Here is a 19,232-nt window from a genome sequence, read left to right as displayed (position 1 = left end):
CTCATTGTGGTGGCTTCTCTTGTTGTGGAGCACAGGCTCTAGGTGTGTGGGCTTCAGTAGTTGTGGCACATGGGCTCAGTAGTTGTGGCTCGCGGGCTCTAGCAGGCTCAGTAGTTGTGGCGCACGGGCTTAGCTGCTCTGCGGCATGTGGGATCTTCCCGGACCAGTGCACAAACCTGTGTCCCCTGCATTGGCAGGCGTATTCTTAACCACTGTGCCACCAGGGAAGCCCCTAATGTATGTTTCTAAAGTTCATGCCTACTTTTGTTTTTTCTTCTATTGGTGGTTGCTTATGGGATCTTTATGTGTCATGATTTTATATTTGCTCTTTCAAAGGAAATATTACTTTTAATGATTACAGCATATATTAGTAAAGAGTAATTTGCTTCAGTCATACTTATGTAAGGTCTTTTTGGATGCATGAAATCCTATAGGGCCTCGGGTTGACCACTACTGACCAGTAAATCAGAAAATTTTCTAGACTTAGAGCCCTAGGGCAGAGCTACTCTGGGCACCAGTGTATAACTGGGTTTTTGCTATGCCACGGTCAGGCAGGAGGTAAAAGTGATGATGCTTGCATCCACTGTGAAAGGGAGAGAAAAAAGATAGGGAAAAGGAAACAGTATGAGCAGATGGGATGCTAATGAGAGACAATAGATGATGTATTGTGAGAAGTCTAATATTGTCCTGCTCAGTATGCCATTGGAGGAACAATCTAAACCAGAGAGAGGAAACAGTTCCTTTCTGAAAATGAGGAGAGGTAATCTCAGAAAAAGTCCCCAACACCAATAAGCAGAAATCAAGATTTTGTCATGAAATTGACCAACATTTATCTTAACACGTACTTATGACAGAGACATTTTAGAAACTCCTTAAGAAATTTTCAGTGGAAGCCTACAAATAGTGAATAGGTTTTCTGTTTTTCAATTCAGCTTTCTTCTTTTGTAACCCACCTTTTAAAAACTGTGCAACAGACAGGATCTTCAAAGAACAGAATTCTGTCCTACCCTAGTTCTGCACATAAAAAATAGCAAAGAACATTTTTATTCCTTCTTGAGTTGTGACTCTCAAAATGCATTTCCTTAATTCCAAGAGTCCACCAAACATTTGATAATTTAAACATTTGGTTTAAAAATATGCAAACAGACTAGGTTTCATTTCTTAGAAATCAAGAGCACTTGAAGAACAAATAGAGAGAGATGCAAAGAATGCCTGAGCATAGTAGATATTTCATTCCTCTTAAAACCACACTTCACTTGCTCAATGAAAAAAAATGTCCTTTTATTTTTAAAACCTCTTTCAAGCTGAAATTACCTATGTCCAAGCCATAGCCTAGAGCAAAATTTTACAGCTGAGTAACAAACCTTTTAAAACTTAGGTTTATAATGTAAATGCTGTCCAAGAGTTAATTACAGTGGGCTCCAATAGGGTATCATTTTTTTCATCAGCTTGGAGTTTGGAGACAACACCATCTTGAGGTGACCATATTTATCCCGAACTTCAAACTCTATAATTTCATTTTGTTGGGTTGTATGGCAAAAGCCAGTGAGCAGGGCCCTTCTTTCTTTACTTTATAGGCTCCGTTTGCCCAAAGGTTTCAGAAAAGAAAAGTTCCTGTAAGAGAAGTTGGCATCAATAACAGTTTTAAATTAGGACGGCCAAAGGGCAAAAAAGATGTCCTGCTTGCTCTTAAGGGAGAAATCACGTGTACACTCTTAAGAAGGACAAAATTTAATAAAAGTTTAAATCTTAGCTGTCTTTAGACTTCTTTTAGGACTTTGACAGGGTAGGGTTTACTCTTCCTAGGAGGTCTGTTTTCTGAAAGAACACCTGGCACTTCATCAACAACTGTAGAATTTAGCCTGAGACCTAAGAGACTGGGCGAGATATTTACCAACATTCTGTCCTAAGCTAGTGCTTCTCAAATACTAGAATCACCTGAGGGAATTAAAAAAAAAAACAAAAAACATCTGCCTGAGTCCCAACATTGGAGTTTCAGATTCAATTAGCGTAGAGTGTAGCCTAAGGGTCAGGAGACTTAAAAGCTCCCTAGTGGATTTTAAGGGGCAACCAAGACTGCTCTATGTCCTTCTACTAAATGGGGAGACCATGGACCAGCAGCTCAGCATCACCTGGAAGCTTATTAGAAAGGCAGAATCTCAGGCCCCACCCCAGACCTGATGAATCAGAATTTTAACAAGATCTTCAGGGATTTGTTTGCACACTAAAGTTTAGGAAGCACTGTCTTTTACTACTACCACCCCAAATAACCTCCTGACAGTCTGAGAGTCAGTCTTACAAGAATTCCAAAGTACTCACTAAAAATATGACCTGCCTTACATTCTATGAAATAAAAATAGTAGATAGGGAGTGTTCTTCATCTGATTAGGAGTTGGAAGAGAACAGCAGGATAGGACTGAGATGGGTGTCTCGAAAGCTTTCTGAGCTCTGGATACAGGACAGATACAGAGCCAGAAAGTAGGACAATGGGAGGGAGGGGAGAAGGGAAGGGAAGCCAGTGGCTGAAACGAGTTATGACTCATCAATGTTTATAAAGTACCAGTCATTACATATTTTGAAAATCATCTCTGTTTTTCTGTTTTGCCCCACCTCCAGAGCACTCCTTGTGATTACCTTAAATATGCCAGGCTCTTTCCATCACAGGATCTTTGCACTAGATTTTGCCTATGCCTGGAATGCCCTTCTCCAAATCTTTGCATGGCCAACTACTCCTTAGCATACAGATCTCAGCTTGTCACTTCCACAGCAAACCCTTCCTTGACTACCAATTCTAAAGTGCCCACCCAGCATTTTATAACATCTTCCTCATTTTAATTCTCTTCATTGCACATCTTATATCTAATAACTTTCTTATTTGTTGGCTTATTCTCTCTCTTCACTCTTTAAAATTTATACTTCAGGTTAATAGGGACCTTGTCTTATCCAGTGCTGTATCTGCATTCACTCACTCATTCAACTGGTATTTACTATTTATTGGCCATCTATAATGTGCAGGTACAGTTCTAGATGCTGAGGATAGAGTACTTTTAACAGTGCCTGTCCTATAGTAACTGTTCAATAACTATTTATTGTCAAATTAACTCATACTCTTCTAAATACAAACATTTTTTAAAAGGCCATTATAGGCTATTGAAAGTGCTCTGAACTGGAGAATTGCAAATGCAGTTTCTAGCTACAGAGAGTTCATATTCTACGATAAACAATAGACATATATACACCTAACAATAAATACAACCTGAAAAGCACTGAAGTAGCCTTCAGAACAAAAACTATGGGCATGAGAGGGGTGAGTCAAGAATTCTACTTAGGAAAGTGTTGAGGGGAAACAGTCTTTGGGGACAAATTCAAGAGGAGGGGACACTTCTAGTGTACTTCGAAAGGTAAACCAGGTGGCACTAGGCAGAGAAATGACAGAACATTCTAGTCAGAGGACCAGGCTATGCAAGAAATGTTAAAGAAAATGAAATGGGTGAAGAGGCTAATGGAGCTGGAGGGAAAGTTACATTCAGGAAGAAAGTGCCAGAAATAATGCTGGAAAGTCATATGGGTCCCAAATGTGAAAAGTATATCATCAATGATATTTTGATTTGGTGTACCTTTATGAAAAATAATTTAGTTGTATGTATCAGGAATTTTTAAATTATTCATTCTGTTTGACTCAGTATTCCCACTTTCTAGAATTTATTTAAGGAAACAATCACATATCTGGACAATAACTTATGTTTAAGAATGTCTATGGGCCTGTGGTCACCTAAGTGGGAAGGAAATCCAAAAAAGAGGGGATATATATATATACGTACAGCTGATTCACTTTGCTGTGCAGCAGAAACTAACACAATGGAGATTGGTTCAAGATGGCGGAGTAGAAAGATGTGCTCTCACTCCCTCTTGCAAGAACACCAGAAACACAACTAATTGCTGAACAATCATCGACAGGAAGACACTGGAACTCACCAAAAAAGATACCCCACATCCAAAGACAAAGGAGAAGCCAAAATGAGATGGTAGGAGGGGTGCAATCACAATAAAATCAAATCCTATAACTGCCAGTTGGGTGATTCACAAACTGGAGAACACTTATACCACAGAAGTGCACCCACTGGAGTGAAGGTTATGAGCCCCACGTCAAACTTCCCAATCTGTGGGTCTGGCAACAGGAGGATAAATTCCTAGAGAATCAGACTTTGAAGCCTGGCAGTATCTGACTGCAGGACTTCGACAGGACTGGGGGAAACAGAGACTCCACTCTTGGAGGGCCCACACAAAGTAGTGTGCAAATTGGGACCCAAGGGAAGGAGCAGTGACCCCATAGGAGACTGAACCAGACCTACCTGCTAGTGTTGGAGGGTCTCCTGCAGGGGCAGGAGGTGGCTGTGTCTCACTGTGAGGACAAGGACACTGGCAGCAGAAGTTCTGGAAAGTACCCCTTGGCATGAGCCTTCCCAGAATCTGCCATTAGCCCCACCAAAGAAACTCCCATAAGCTTAAGAGCTGATTTCTCAGCAGAAACTCTACAAAGCAGAGGGAGTGGCATGATATACTTAAAGTGATGAAAGGGAAGAACCTACAACCAATATTACTGTACCTGGCAAGGATCTCATTCAGATTCGATGGAGAAATCAAAAGCTTTACAGACAAGCAAAAGCTAAGAGAATTCAGCACCACCAAACCAGCTCTACAATAAATGCTAAAGGAACTTCTCTAAGTGGAAACAAAAGAGAAGAAAAGGACCTACAAAAACAAACCCAAAACAATAAAGAAAATGGTCATAGGAACATACATATCGATAATTACCTTAAACGTGAATGGATTAAATGCTCTAACCAAAAGACACAGGCTTCCTGAATGGATACAAAAACAAGACCCATACATATGCTCTCTACAAGAGACCCACTTCAGACCTAGGGGCACATTCAGACTGAAAGTGAGGGGATAGAAAAAGATATTCCATGCAAATGGAAATCAAAAGAAAGCTGGAGTAGCAATATTCATATCAGATAAAATAGACATTAAAATAAAGAATGTTACAAGAGACAAGGAAGGACACTATATAATGATCAAGGGATCAATCCAAGAAGAAGACATAACAATTATAAATATATATGCACCCAACATAGGAGCACCTCAATACATAAGGCAACTGCTAAAAACTATAAAAGAGGAAATCGACAGTAACAAAATAATAGTGAGGGACTTTAACACCTCACTTATACCAATGGACAAATCATCCAAACAGAAAATTAATAAGATAACACAAGCTTTAAATGACACAATAGACCAGATAGATTTACTTGATATTTATAGGACATTCCATCCAAAAACAGCAGATTACACTTTCTTCTCAGGTGCACATGGAACATTCTCCAGGATACATTACATCTTGGGTTACAAATCAAGCCTCAGTAAATTTAAGAAAATTGAAATCATATCAAGCATCTTTTCTGACCACAATTCTATGAGATTAGAAATGAATTAAAGGGGAAAAAATGTAAAAAACACAAACATATGGAGGCTAACCAATACGTTACTAAATAACCAAGAGATCTCTGAAGAAATCAAAGAGGAAATCAAAAAATACCTAGAGACAAATGACAACGAAAACATGACAACCCAAAACTTATGGGATGCAGCAAAAGCAGTTCTAAGAGGAAAGTTTATAGCAATACAAGCCTACCTCAAGAAACAAGAAAAATTTCAAATAAACAATCTAACCTTACGCCTAAAGGAAGTAGAGAAAGAAGAAGAAAGAAAACACAAAGTTAGTAGAAGGAAAGAAATCATAAAGATCACAGTAGAAATAAATGAAATAGAAACAAAGAAAGCAATAGCAAAGATCAATAAAACTAAAAGCTAGTTCTTTGATAGCTGGTTCTTATCAAATAAAATGGATAAACCTTTAGCCAGACCCATGAAGAAAAAGAGGGAGAGGACTCAAATCAATAAAATTAGAAATGAATAAGGAGAAGTTACAACAGACATCGCAGAAATACAAAGCATCTTAAGAGACTACTACAAGCAACTCTATGCCAATAAAATGGACAACCTGGAAGAAATGGACAAATTCTTAGAAAGGTATAAACTTCCAAGATTGAACCAGGAAGAAATAGAAAACATGAACAGACCAATCTCAAGTAATGAAATTGAAACTGTGATTAAAAATCTTCCAACAAACAAAAGTCCAGGACCAGATGGCATCACAGGTGAATTCTATCAAACATTTAGAGAAGAGCTAACACTCATCCTTCTCAAACTCTTCCAAAAAATTGCAGAGGAAGGAACACTCCCAAACAAATTCTATGAGGCCACCATCACCCTGATACCAAAACCAGACAAAGATACTACAAAAAAAGAAAATTACAGACCAATATCACTGATGAATATAGATGCAAAATTCCTCAACAAAATACTAGCAAACAGAATCCAACAACACATTAAAAGGATCATACACCATGATCAAGTGGGATTTATCCCAGGGATGCAAGGATTCTTCAATATATGCAAATCAATCAATGTGATACACCATATTAACAAACTGAAGAAGAAAAACCATATCATCATCTCAATAGATGCAGAAAAAGCTTTTGACAAAATTCAACACCCATTTATGATAAAAACTCTCCAGAAAGTGCGCATAGAGGGAACCTACCTCAACATAATAAAGGCCATACACAACAAACCCACAGCAAACATCATTCTCAATGGTGAAAAACTGAAAGCATTTCCTCTAAGATGAGGAACAAGACAAGGATGTCCACTCTCACCACTATTATTCAACATAGATTTGTAAGTCCTAGGCATGGCAATCAGAGAAGAAAAAGAAATAAAAGGAATACAAATTGGAATAGAAGAAGTGAAACTGTCACTGTTTGTAGATGACATGATACTACACACAGAGAATCCTAAAGATGCCACCAGAAAACTTCTAGAGCTAATCAATGAATTTGATAAAGTTGCAGGATACAAAATTAATGCACAGAAATCTCTTGCATTCCTATACACTAATGATGAAAAACCTGAAAGAGAAATTAAGGAAACACGCCCATTTACCACTGCAAACAAAAGATTAAAATACCTAGGAATAAACCTACCTAGGGAGACAAAAGACCTGTACGCAGAAAACTATAAGACACTGTTGAAAGAAATTAAAGATGATACCAACAAATGGAGAGATTTACCATGTTCTTGGATTGGAAGAATCAATATTATGAAAATGACTATACTAACCAAAGCAATCTACAGATTCAATGCAATCCCTATCAAATTACCAATGGAATTTTTTACATAACTAGAACAAAAAGTCTTAAAATTTGTATGGAGACACAAAAGACCCCGAATAACCAAAGCAGTCATGAGGGAAAAAAATGGAGCTGGAGGAATCAGACTCCCTGACTTCAGACTATACTACAAAGCTATAGTAATCAAGACAATATGGTACTGGCACAAAAACAGAAATATAGATCAATGGATAGAAAGCCCAGAGATAAACCCATGCACCAATGGTCAACTAATCTATGACAAAGGAGGCAAGCATACACAGTGGAGAAAAGACATTCTCTTCAATAAGTGGTGCTGAAAAAACTGGACAGCTACATGTGAAAGAATGAAAGTAGAACACTCCCAAACACCATACACACAAAAAAACCTCAAAATGGATTAGAGACCTAAATGTAAGACCGGACACTATAAAACTCTTAGGGGAAAACATAGGAAGAACACTCTATGACATAAATCGCAGCAAGATCTTTTTTGATCTACCTACTAGAGTAATGGAAATAAAAACAAAAATAAACAAATGGGACCTAATGAAACTTAAAATCTTTTGCACAGCAAAGGAAACTACTAATAAGATGAAAAGACAACCCTCAGAATGGGAAAAAATATTTGCAAACAAATCAACGGACAAAGGATTAATCTCCAAAATATATTAACAGCTCATGCAGCTCAATATTAAAAAAAACAAACAACCCAGAAGAAGACCTAAATAGACATTTCTCCAAAGAGGACATACAGATGGCCAAGAAGCACAAGAAGAGCTGCTCAACATCACTAATTATTAGAGAAATGCAAATCAAAACTACAATGAGGTATCACCTTACATCAGTTAGAATGGCATCATCAGAAAATCTACAAACAACAAATGCTGGAGAGGGTGTGGAGAAAAGGGAATCCCCTTGCACTGTTGGTGGGAATGTAAATTGATACAGCCACTATGGAGAACAGTATGGGAGTTCCTTAAAGAACTAAAAATAGAATTACCATATGACCCAGCAATCCCACTACTGAGCATATACCCAGAGAAAACCATAATTCAAAAGGCACATGCACCCCAATGTTCACTGCAGCACTATGCCAGGTCATGGAAGCAACCTAAATGCCCATCAACAGACGAATGGATAAAGAAGATGTGGTACATATATACGATGGAATAATACTCAGCCATTAAATGGAACGAAATTGGGTCATTTGTAGAGACGTGGATGGATCTAGAGACTGTCATACAGAGTGAAGTCAGTCAGAAAGAGAAAAACAAATACCGTATATTAACACATATCCGTGGAACCTAGAAAAATGGTACAGATGAACCAGTTTGCAGGGCAGAAATTGAGACACAGATGTAGAGAACAAACGTATGGACACCAAGGGGGGAAAGCCGTTGGGGGTGGGGGGGGTGATGAATTGGGAGATTGTGATTGACATGTATACAGTGATATGTATAAAATGGATGACTAATAAGAACCTGCTGTATAAAAAAATAAAATTAAAAAAAAAATTTTAATTTCAAAAAAACGAGAGAGAATTTTTATGTGCATTAATAGGGACTGGTTAGGTTATGGTTCAGCCATATTGTAGAATCCACATAGCTGTTAAGATTGAAGTGGATCTGTTTCTACAGTGGATGTGGATCGATGTCAGTAACATTGTTGGGTGAATAAAGTTGCAGAGCAATGTAAAAAAAAAAGAAAGAAAGAAACTAACACTACATTGTAAAGCAACTATAGTCCAATAAAAATTAATAAAAAATAGCCTATTAATGGAAAACAAAACAAAACAAAAACCCCAAGAAACAAAAATCCCCTCTAAAACCAACCAAACGAAAAAGAATGTCTGTGGTTAAATGGTTAACAAAAGCTTTCCCCCTTTCTTCAAGAGAATTTGATCTTTAGTTACCTGTGTAAAAAATTAATAAGCAGAAACCTAAATTAAATACAGTTGGGAGACCAAAAGAGGGGGGTCCTCATACCCTGTAATGATAGCAGAGTCCAACAGGAAGAAAGACTCCTCTTCCTTTTTGGCAAGGACTCAGCCAAGGAAAAGCCATGGACTCTTTGTTTACCCTAGCCCTACCAACTTCCTTTTCCCCTCTATAAAAGAGTTCTTCCCTTGCTATGTAGGGCCCTACATGTGCCTCACCATGATTGCAGACCCTGAACTGTAATTCTCTGCTTATTCCAAACAAACTCATTTTTGCTGGAGAAATAACTGGCTGTCTATTTGTTTTAGGTCAACACCTGGTAACCTGATGAGGGGGCATGTCAAGTATGTTGACAACTAGTCAACACAACTTATGGGAAAACTGACCCTGGACAGGTAAGTGGCATCTATACTAGGAGAACTATAAATAACTGATAGGAACCATAGCTTTGAGCTTCCCCGAGTGTGGCTCTTGTAACTGAACGTGTCCTTTACAAGGCCCCTGAAACCTATCCCTATGGATTTGCTGTAAGAGCTACTGGCTTCTTTAGGGGGGAATAAGGCCTTTAAACGAGGACAGATCCCACACTTACCTAATGTGCATCTCATCGTTTTGCACATGAATTACTATGGACCACTGCAAGGACTCCTATAGGAAAGGGATGACCACCACTGCCCTTCTAGCAAGTCCTGTTCCTATCCTATACCTTTTGGAGTAGAATGATGTCAGATGTGGCCTTGTGAGTCTGAATGTTGAGTTGAACCAGGAAGAAATCCTGATGCTGAATGTGCAACCTAGAACTTTTTAAAACCAAAACTGAGGATAGTTCATTCACAACATGGACTATATGCAGCTCTAAAAGCTCATGTTTTTGAAGAATAATGTCAATGGAAAATAAATTTTCATGCTATATTAACTGAAAAAATATAATGTGAGAATAAATATATGGTATGTATATACAATATTTGTTTTTATAAAACCCACAAGGAGTTTCAATCAAAAAGTACAGAAAAAGAGAGTAAGGCAGCATATTAGACATCCTGTATTTTGTCACCTTTTCCCTCCTCTCTTTTTCTTGGGGCAACTAATTCTCCCCACTCTAATATTTGTGATTCTTGCCATTTTGGCCATCATAGAGCATAGTGCCCTGGCCACAGTACTCAGTCTATGTCCCAGGCTGGTCAATCAAGATATCTTATTTCCTTTTCCATAGTGGCTGTTTGGGGCATGTTGCTCAGGTAGAGTCAATTAGAATCATTCCTGGGCATCTTGAATGTTCAAATATTGGGACAACTAAACTGAGGCTCTTGATTCCTCTTTGGACAAAGATGAGAAAATCGCTGCTGCCAGTGACCAGGTTGCTAAGATAGAAGAAGAGGCAATAGTTACCTTTCATTCTGGGGGCTTCCCGGGTACAGACAGTCAAGAGGAGTTATATGGTCACATAATCCAAGAAATACTGAATAAAGAAGGGCTTTTTTTTTTTTTCAGGTCCTATTTAATAAACACATTTCCACTAGAACAAGGAGAACATGCAGTGTCTGTCAAATTTATTTAAACAACAAAACTTTTCTTTTTTTGCTTTTTGTTTTCTTTTTTGAGAAAAGCTGCTAGCATGTCTGCTGATAAGATTCATTTTTAGAACACAGAAAAGAAATGCTACTCTAAGAAAATAATGTATCAGTCCATTATTTTCTTCTTTGTGCTTTGCTTCATTTTATACATTTTCTACAACTAAAATATTATGTTTAATAAAATTTTCTAAATTATCTACAACTAAAAAATTATGTACATTTATATATAAAAGTATAATGATATTTAATACATTGTCTGCTTCTATCTGTGAAAGGATGCAGGCACGCTTTCCTTTCATAAATATATTAGTAGCATTACTAACATAGTAATACTTTTTTTGCCCAAAATTTAGGATCAAGAGTACCTCCCCTTTTACCAATGGAGGCACACAATTTTTATTTTTAATTTGAGATCCCTGTCTTCCCTGTTTTCATATCCTTGCATGAGGGTAGCCAAGTTTATCATGTAATCATCATTCTAGCATATTAGGAGAAAAGAAGTTGTTACCTGTTCAGTAAATTAATGAATCTTACTGCATTTTTTAGTTCCTATGCAAATGTGTGTATATATAGATATGGCTTACAAAAATGGTAACATATTATACAATATTTTCATAATTTAATTTTAAACTTAATAATATATGATAGGCATCCTTCCATGCCAGTATACAGGGCTCATTAACAACTCTTTATTAGCCTAGTATGAATTGTAAGGATGGAGTCATACAGACCTTAGCTACGTGTCCCCATTTAACCTCTAGGTGCATCAGTGTTTGTCTAAGTGGGGATAATTTACCTACATGGAAGATTTGCTATAAATTTAAGTGGAATACTGTAAGTACAGCACTTAGCACAGGGCTAGAACAGAATGTGCTCAGTAAATGGGAGCTTTATCATTGGGATTAGTAATAATTAAGGGATTATTCTATTAATATTGCCATCAATGGATGATTGGGTTATTTCTAATTTTTGCTTCTGCAAACAAGACAGCAACACATTCAGTACACCCTTGTGTAAAGATTTCTATAAAATAAACTCCAGAAAGTGGAACTGCTGGGTCAACAGTATGTCCATTTTAAGTTTTTCTAACACTGCCAAATTTCTTTTCAGAAAAGTGTTTTCAGTGGGCACTATCACCAGCAGAGGATGCTACTTGCTGCCTGCCTTTCTGGAAAGGCAATGTGGCAGGGAAGGGATTTTAGCAGGCACTTGAAAATGACTAGGCTATGGTGAGGCAGAAAAGAGAAGGCAGTCCTATGGGGGTGTGTCAGGGGTTCTCAATACCATCTTTTGGCTTGATGATTCATGAGAAGCACTCACAGGACTCAGAAAAGCTGTTATATTATTGGGTTATGTTTTATTACAGTCAAAGGATACAGATCAAAATCAGCAAAGGGAAAAGGCACAGGAGGGAAGCCCAGGAGAAACCAGGTACAAGCTTCTAGGTGTCCTTCCCAGGGGAGTCTTATGGGCACAAACTTAATACTCCCAGCAACAACATGTGACAACCCATGTGAAATGTTGCCAACCAGGAAAGCTCACTTGAGCCTTGGTGTCCAGGATTGTTACTGGGGGTCAGTCACAATAGACATGTAGAGCCCACTTGACTGATCTCAGCTACTCAGAGTCTAGCCACCCACTATAGCCAAAACAGGTTTTCACCATAAATCACATTGTCAGGATACACTTATCTGGTCAAACTGGTATGCCAAGGCCTCAGGCATACAAGTAGGTTTTTACCATAAATATAGTAGGGTCCAAGGCCTTAGGCATACAAAAACACTATCAGGAAGAAAATTTCAGGGGTTCAGAGGTTATCTCCCAGGAGCTGGCCATGGACTAGAACTGAAGACAGGCATTTCTTTGGAAGGTGCATGGTTTGAACAACCCAGGCCTGCTGAGTTAACCCTTTTCTGCCCATGGGGAAATGGCATGAGCAAAGATAGGGAGATGGAAATGCATAAACCACGATTAAGGAAAAGAGTGTAAACTAGTATGGTTAAAGAGAAGGAGAGCAGAGGGAGGTTAAGTGGAAATGTAGCTTGGGTCAAGAGTCTTCAATGCAGATAAGCATGGGATTGGGGACTATTAATTGATAGTGGTTTAAAAGCTGAGTTGGAGTAAAAAGAATCTGGATTCCAGGGAATATTTTGACAAGCCAGAAATAGGAGGTCCTGAAGCAGTGTGATAGCCATGGAGGTGGAAAGGACCTGTGCAAGAAACAGTGAGAAGCAACCACAGTAAGACTTCAAGAGTCAATGAAAACAGGTGGACAAAGTAAGGGGGAAGTAGTGTTAACGCATCTTCTAGGACTGCAAGTTCATGTGTTTATAGGTAAAAGCCTCTGTTGACAGAAATAAGGATGTCAGGACAGCCTTCAGATACATTCATATATCCGACAGCTATTTATCAAGGGCCTACTAAATGCTAAACCAATTGTCTTCAAAGTACAGTCCATGAACCACCTGCACTCCATCACCTGGGGAGCTTGCTGACAAAGCATATTACGCCCTTCAAGAGCTACTAAATTCAGTTCTCCAGGACAGGGTATGGAAATCTGCATTTTCAACAAGCTCTCCAGATATTCTTATCATAACTAAAGTTCGAGATTCTCTGTTTTCAGCAGTTCCCAGAAAATCATTTGTATATCTGATTTTAAATATATCTCAAGTTGTGAAAATAGGAAGGAGAAAAAACGGTATAAAGAAACAGACACTTTTTTCTTTCAGGCAATTCAGGATGGGAGTTTCAAAGTTAGGTACAAGAATGAGGCTGAAACTGCTACTGCACTTTTTTGGGGTGGCAAAAAAAATGGTGGTGGACCTTGATGTTAGGAAAGGATGGCTAAATTGTGCAGACTTGGGCATGTTCAAGTGTATGGTCCAGGTATGCAATCTATGATTATGAAAAGCACAACTCTCCTTTAGCAAGTGTAACAAGGTCTTTTGCCCAGCACAGCCTAAAACTGCTACAAAAAAAAATAAGACATATATTTTGGAAATAAGCACATTTAAAAGATGCCTTTATATGTGAATCTTATTTAAATGTGTACAACGCTTTTGTATGTTTATGAAAAAGATTTTTTAAAAAGAAGCAGCAAAGATTACAAGTGACAGCTCAGAGCCTGGTATATAAGACTAATTAAATAAAAATCCAAGTATATATATTTTCCTCTCTACTAACCTCTTTACCTAGCTTTCCCCATCCCCCTTTTTTTCCTTTCCTAAATGAGTCCTTTCCACTCCTGGTTGACCGTAAAGAAGACAGCGTGCTCCAGATAAGGCAGCTTTCTTCATTTAATATAATGTTGATGGTTTCTCTCATTGAGTTTTAGCATCCTTCTGAAAATCTGGCAAACACTATGATACATGCTGTCTCCATTAAATGTATTAAAAGAACATTCTATCAGGAAATTAGCTAACTATTCTTTAAATAAATTATATTTGAGATGTTACATATAAAATATGATAATTCTGAGAGGAAATCAAATTATGCATAATATTTTAATGTACTGTGTTGAATAGAGTGAAAAAAGCATAAGCTTTAGAGCCAGACAGATATCAGTTTGATTTATGGCTCCAGATTCAGGGAAGTTATTTAGGCTTTCTGAATCCATTATTAGATTCTCATCCATTATCATCGTTTCTGAATGGGGCATCACTGGCATGTGAGGCAGGATAACTCTGTTGCATGAGGTGGTTCTCAGCATTGCAGGACAGTTCTCACCACTGCACTCTTTGTTTTAGCTATTAAATACTAGTAGCATTCCCAACTCCAACTTCAGGACAACCAAATGTCTACAAATTTGCAAATGCCCCCAAGGAGGTGCTTGTTAATGTGATGCTCCTTGTTAAGAGCAAGTGCTTTAAATGGATTATAATAATACCTCTTCAGTTGGGAGCATTTTCCTGACACTTCTGAGTAAACAAAGAGGTAGTTAAGAGAATGCACTGAGGTCAGTCAGACCTGGGCTAAATCCCAGCCCGGTCAATAGTGGCTGTGTTGCTTCATCTAAGCCTGAGCATCTCATCTATACAATTATGATAGGAGTAATACCTGACACAGACGATTATTGTGAGAATTCACTGAAATAATGTGTGCTCAGCACTAAGCACTGAACCTGGTGCAGAGTAAGCCCTCAGTCAAGCCAGCCATAGTTCCTACAGTCATTATTGTTATTAAAGCCAGGTGCCTGAGACTAAGGAGAGGGGAGGTGGCAAGGAAATAAGACACCTTGTTTAAGAAGTTCTGCAAAAACGAGAAAGTGGGAAATAAAAAGTAGCTAGAGAGCATAGATTTGTCAGCTTCCCTCGCCCCGCCCCCCAAGATAGGAAAACGCTGTGTATATTTGAAGAAAATGGTGAAAATGAGGCTGAGACTCAAGAGTATAGAAAGGGCGGCTATGTGAAGCAATGTGATGAGGAAGCCAGCAGGCTTGGGCACACAGAAAGAAAAGACATCACTGGCGTTCCGCTGGGGCTTTTCCAAACGTGAAGCTGTGGAGTCTGCCTACTTTCATGGGGATTTTCACCTACTCCACACTTTATTAGCACCTCACTCTCAAAGCAATGGCCAGCAAGCAACAGAGCTGCTTTAATGTTATCAAACCAGGAGAAAAAAAAGAATCTGGACTTGAAGGATGTGCTGGTTTAATAAGGGAGACCAATCTACTAGGAAGTGAAGCAATCTCGTCCCCATAACTTGTTCCTGGCACTGGATCTTGGCTTCAGAGCTGATATCTGATAGCCTTTCAAAGACCACTTTTACAGTTTCTTTTTGGATGCTTCTACTCCATTCATTATTTTTTTTTAATTTTTATTTTATTTTATATTTTTTAACATCTTTACTGGAGCATAATTGCTTTACAATGTTGTGTTAGTTTCTGCTGTATAACAAAGTGAATCAGTTATATGTATACATATATCCCCATATGCCCTCCCTCTTGCGCATCCCTCCCACCCTCCCTCTCCCACCCCTCTAGGTGGTCACAAAGCACCGAGCTGATCTCCCTGTGCTGTGCAGCTGCTTCCCACTAGCTATCTAGTTTACATTTGGTAGTGTATATATGTCAATGCTACTCTTTCACTTGGTCCCAGTTTACCCTTCCCCCTCCCTGTGTCCTCAAGTCCATTTTCTATGTCTGCGTCGTTATTCCTGTCCTGCCCCTAGGTTCATCAGAGCCAGTTTTTTTTTTTAGATTCCTTATATATGTGTTAGCATACGGTATTTGCTTTCCTCTTTCTGACTTACTTCACTCTGTATGACAGTCTCTAGGTCCATCCACCTCACTACAAATAACTCAACTTCATTTCTTTTTATGGCCTAATATTCCATTGTATATATGTGCCAATCTTCTTTATCCATTCATCTGTTGATGAACACAGGTTGCTTCCATGTCCTGACTATTGTAAATAGTGCTGCAATGAACATTGTGGTACATGACTCTTTTTGAATTATGGTTTTCCCAGGGTATATGCCCAGTAGTGGGATTGCTGGGTCGTATGGTAGTTCTATTTTTAGTTTTTTAAGGAACCTCCATACTGTTCTCCATAGTGGTTGTATCAATTGACATTCCCTCCAACAGAGCAAGAGGGTTCCCTTTTCTCTACACCCTCTCCAGCATTTACTGTTTGTAGATTTTTTGATGATGGCCATTCTGACCAGTGTGAGGTGATACCTCATTGTGGTTTTGATTTGCATTTCTCTAATGATTAGTGGTGTTGAACATCCTTTCATATGTTTCTTGGCAATCTGTATATCTTCTTTGGAGAAATGTCTATTTAGGTCTTTTGCCCATTTCTGTATTGTGTTGTTTGTTTTTTTGATATTGAGCTGCCTGAGCTGTTTGTATATTTTGGAGATTAATCCTTTGTCAGTTGCTTTGTTTGCAAATATCTTCTCCCATTCTGAGGGTTGTCTTTTCATCTTGTTTATGGTTTCCTTTGCAGTGCAAAAGCTTTTAAGTTTCATAAGGTCCCTACATTTTCTTTAAGTACTTTTAAATGACTTCTTTAACCCTCAGTTGCCCTTTCGTTTTTCCTCTACCTTCATGAGTAGCACTAAAAAACCTTTCCATGTCTGATTTATTCCAATGTCCCTTCAGATCCTAATTTTACCTTTCTATGCCAAGAAGAATTTTCCAATACAATAATTTTCAAGTCATCCCTCACATAAACTGCAGAGGTTCATTCCAGATTCTCTGTGATGATCCAGAAATCATAAGAAAAATGTAGTCTCTGACTTCTAGGAGGTGGGGCTTTGTCTTGACCAATCGGTCATATATTTTTTTAACTAAAAGAAAAAAACCCATGATATTAGAAAAATGGTAACATTGACTACAGTGGTAACAGTATAGGGCATGTTTCAAAAGTTAAAAAATAAGGAAAAAAATCAAGTTTGGAGAATCATAATGCTGTACTAAAGCTGTGTAAGAAATAACTGAAAAATTAAAAATAGCTATGGAATATTTTTTTCATAGTCTTCTCTACAGGACACTCTGCAGATACTCTACAAATCCAGGGTTTTATGAGATCAGAGACTCTGCTTACCCTTCTCCTACCCAGGAGGTTTGCAATGCAGTCCCTGAGGAGTCCTGAAGAACCCAGACTTATTTTATAAGTTCTTCCCAAACTTATTTAAGGGTAGTATGCACTTTTTATGGAATACCTATTAATATCCCACAGAACTAGTGTTCTGTTGACCAATGTGGTGAAGGACCAGAATTTAGTTTTTGTCTTTGTTTTGGTTGTTGTTACAGTTTTTCATTTTTTAAAACTTCCAATCAATTGATGACTAAGATTTTTGTTAAATACAGAGGCATATATTTGGATGTCATTGCAATGTCAAATTACCAGGAAAATTTCTAAGCCCTTACTCTCAATCTCTGACTTATCCTATCCTAGATTGGTAGCAAAATGTTTGCAGGTGGGCACTGGTCCATGGATTCCACAGAGAAGCAGCTGAGTCATTCACTGTGTACCACCCTTAAACTTGCTGGAATGCATATAGCTAGGAAGAGGACAAGGGAGTACATAAAATAAGCTCCCCCATAGTCCAAAATGAGTAGGTGACATATTGAAAAGCAATATGCTTTTATCTTGAGGAATGTTCATCAAAGCCACTTTCTAAATCAACAATCTTGTAGTACTTCAAAGCAGAAGTCTGGACACAGTATAAACTACCCTCATTGATTATTGTTTGAGAAGAATGCATCCTAAACATGAATCACTTCCCCTATAGATGTAGGTATCAGCAATAAAGAAAAGATAGCCAAATTCTTTCCATTATCTATTTTTTAAAAATCTGCATAAATGGGTTGAGAGGTGAGTAAGAGAAGCCAGTTCTCCATTTTGTGTTTGCTAGGGTACTGATGTTCACAAAACATGCAAGCCCAAGGCATGGTTAAACAGCAAATGCAATGCCGTTCCTTAACTAGTAAGGTTTGCTGGAATTCACATCTAATTAAATCTTTTTTGAACAAGGGATATGTCTCCGTAAGTGCTTTATGCTGTGTTCCTTTGCCACAAAAAGGTTGACTGCAATAATAGTATGACTTTTTTGCAGCAGTTAACTTACTATAATATACATGAAACTCAAATTTTTGGATTAACCCAAACAAGAATAACTTAAGCAAATCTTAGTTTTGTATCAATATCATTAAATGATAACTATTTATTATTAGGAAAAGAACAGGAGAATGGCGCAGGGTGGCCTAAACTGACAGCAACAATTCAGGGACATTCCATGTCTAGATTTGCCTCTTAAATAGTAATATTCAGTATTTGTTCACAGAAGAACTAATAGAGCAACAAAGCAGGTGCCTATCACCTTGAGGAATTTCCACCATGGAGGCTAAAAATGATGGTGATGATGGTGACCACAGGGATGACAATGATAACAGTGATGGAAAGGAAAATGGTGAACAGGGATACTGATGATAGAGATGACAGGGCTGATGGAGATAAAGGGGATTCAGAGATGATGACAGACAATAACAGCAGCATCTCACCCTCCCTGATCATCCTCTGTGTGCCTGGCACTGGACTGAAGGTTTTATATGCATCGCCCCACTTAATTCCCACAATCTTCCTATGAGGTGGGCACTGCCATTGTCTCTGTTTCACAGCTGAGGAATTTCGCGGTCAGAGAGGGTCAGTATTTTGCTGACTTCACACAGCTATCCTGTGCAGGGGCTGGGATATGACCCAAGTTCTGTCCAACCCTAGAACACATACTGTTGCTTCTAATCTATGCCACCATCCACTAGGTAATACTCTCTAGGAGTTCATAATACATGTTGAATGCATGCATGGAATTTTATGAGGCCATGTGGTCCAGATAGATTAATGTTTATCCTGGTTAGATTTTATCTTTTTTTTTTTAAACCTACAAACATTAAAACTTGAGAATCAGCTGCCTCGGGTTCTTTGTGGACTAAGGACCAC

At 38.2% G+C, this 19,232-nt stretch overlaps 1 protein-coding gene and 1 long non-coding RNA gene across 4 annotated transcripts in view; one reads left to right on the top strand and one right to left on the bottom strand.

The window, feature by feature from the left end:
- Positions 1-9,609, top strand: part of LOC137209031 (uncharacterized) — a 283,085-nt gene extending 273,476 nt beyond the window's left edge. The window contains exon 5 of the long non-coding RNA XR_010935868.1: positions 9,523-9,609. This is a non-coding gene — a long non-coding RNA (uncharacterized lncRNA). The remainder of the gene's footprint in view (positions 1-9,522) is intronic.
- The window catches only part of RNLS (renalase, FAD dependent amine oxidase), a 270,242-nt gene that overhangs the window by 145,611 nt on the left and 105,399 nt on the right, over positions 1-19,232 (bottom strand). The gene's annotated exons all lie outside the window — the stretch shown is intronic.

This window comes from Pseudorca crassidens, chromosome 16, assembly GCF_039906515.1.
Source record: "Pseudorca crassidens isolate mPseCra1 chromosome 16, mPseCra1.hap1, whole genome shotgun sequence".
Taxonomy (NCBI): Eukaryota; Metazoa; Chordata; class Mammalia; order Artiodactyla; family Delphinidae; genus Pseudorca; species Pseudorca crassidens.
Note: the sequence above shows the minus strand (reverse complement) of the source record. Positions and strands in the feature narration are given on the sequence as shown.